The following is a 1,991-nucleotide window of genomic DNA, read 5'->3' as shown; positions in this document are numbered from 1 at the left end:
TATTTAATTTACCTTTTTTCATCCAATGCTTTTCATGAGACCATTGGATTTAATTCTCTAATTAGTTCTCTAATATCTCCTTGTCTTCCCTTCTCTCCCCAACTATAGCCACCCTAATTCAGACCCTCAGTATCTCTCATCTAGGTTATTGTAAAAACCTGGTCTCCCTACAGTTAACCTTTCTCCTACTTCCTGTCTATTTGACACACAACTGCAAGAACTATTGGTTTTCCTAATGTACCACTCTGGCTATATTGTTCCTCAGCGCCAAAATTGTGACTGGCTGTCCATCACCTACTCAATACAGTAGAAACCCTTCAGTTTGGTGTTTGAGGCCATCCACAATTAAGTTCCACTCTTTTCTTCCTGTTTTATGTCACACTACTCTCATGAACATAACCAATGCTTCAGTCATACTAAGTTATTTCATTCCCCTAGAGCAGCTTGTATTGACCTACCTTTATGCTTCCATTCACTGTTGCCTAAGCCTGAACTATGCTGTCCCCATAGTTATACCTTTGATACTCCATTCAAATAACATTGCTTTCATGAAACTTTTCTCTGATACCTTTCCTATTCTAAGTAGACGTATAGCAACTTGTAGCAACTTATATAGCAATTCACTTGCAACTACTTGTAACTATGATTTGTTGTCAACTTGTTTTAGTCAAGTCCAACTCTTTGTGACCCCATTTGGGAATTTCTTGGCAAAGATACTGGGGTAGTTTGTCATTTCCTTCTTAGGCTCATTTTGCAGAGGAGGGAATTGAGGCAAACAGGGTTAAATGACTTGCCTAGGGTCCTACAGTTAATAAGTGTCTAAGGCCAGATTTAAGCTTAGGAAGATGAGTCTTCTTGACTGCAGACCCAACACTCTCTATCCACTACGTCACCTACGTGCCTTGGTATTACCGTTATTTGTGTCTTATTTCTCAACATAGACTGCAGTTTCCTTGATGGCAGAAGCCATGATTTATTCATCTTTGTACAGCACTTAGCACTTGATACAGATCCTTGAATAAGGGACCACATCTTATCCATCTTTTTAAAATCTTAAAAATAGCTTTAAAAATTGGCAAATGCCATGCTCAATTTGGTAGTACATAAACTAAAACTGGAATGATACAGAGAAGATTAGCATAGCCCTTTCGTAAGGCTAATGTAAATTCATGAAGCATTTCATTTTTTTTTTATAACAATACAAGTCATTCCACAATTGATAAATGGTCAAAGGATATGAACAGGCAGTTTTCAGATGAAGAAATTAAAGCTATCCTTGTCATATGAAAAAATGCTCTAAATCACTATTGATTAGAGAAATGCAAATCAAAACAACTTTGAGGTATCATATCACACCTATCATGACATGGCTAACAAGACAAAACAGGAAAATGATAAATGTTAGAGATGATGTGGGAAAATTGGAATACTAATGCATTGTTGGTAGAGTTGTGATCTGATCCAACCATTCTGGATAGCAATTTGGAAGCATGCCCAAATGACCATAAAACTGTGTATACCCTTTGTTTCAGCAATACTACTTCTAGGTCTGTATCCCAAAAAGATCATAAAAACAGGAAAAGGATCCACATGTATAAAAATATTTATAGCAATTCTTTTTGTAGTGGTGAAGAATTGGAAATTGAGGGGATGTCCATCAATTGGGAAAAGGCTAAACAAGTTGCGGCATATGAATATATTGGAATATTATTGTGCTATAAGAAATGATGAGCAAGCAGACTTTAGAAAAACCTGGAAAGATTTAGTGAACTGATGCTAAGAGAAATGAGCAGAACCAGGAGAACATTTTACACAGTAACAACCACACTGTGTGATGATTGACTTTGATATACCTAACTCTTCTCAGCAATGCAAAGACCTAAAACAGCTCCCAAAGACTTATGATGGAAAATGCCATCCACATTCAGAGAAAGAACTTTGGAGTCTGAATGGTGATAGAAGCATACTATTTGCTCTCTTTTTCTTTTGTT

At 36.6% G+C, this 1,991-nt stretch overlaps 1 non-coding gene across 1 annotated transcript; it reads left to right on the top strand.

Moving 5' to 3' along the window:
• The first annotated feature begins 1,084 nt into the window (after positions 1-1,084).
• Positions 1,085-1,189, top strand: LOC140509329 (U6 spliceosomal RNA). The gene has a single exon (XR_011968659.1). It is a non-coding gene; the product is annotated as a U6 spliceosomal RNA (small nuclear RNA).
• The last annotated feature ends 802 nt before the right edge of the window (positions 1,190-1,991 follow it).

This window comes from Notamacropus eugenii, chromosome 5, assembly GCF_028372415.1.
Source record: "Notamacropus eugenii isolate mMacEug1 chromosome 5, mMacEug1.pri_v2, whole genome shotgun sequence".
Taxonomy (NCBI): domain Eukaryota; kingdom Metazoa; phylum Chordata; class Mammalia; order Diprotodontia; family Macropodidae; genus Notamacropus; species Notamacropus eugenii.
The sequence above is the reverse complement of the archived record's forward strand: the minus strand, read 5'-3'. Positions and strand labels throughout refer to the sequence as shown.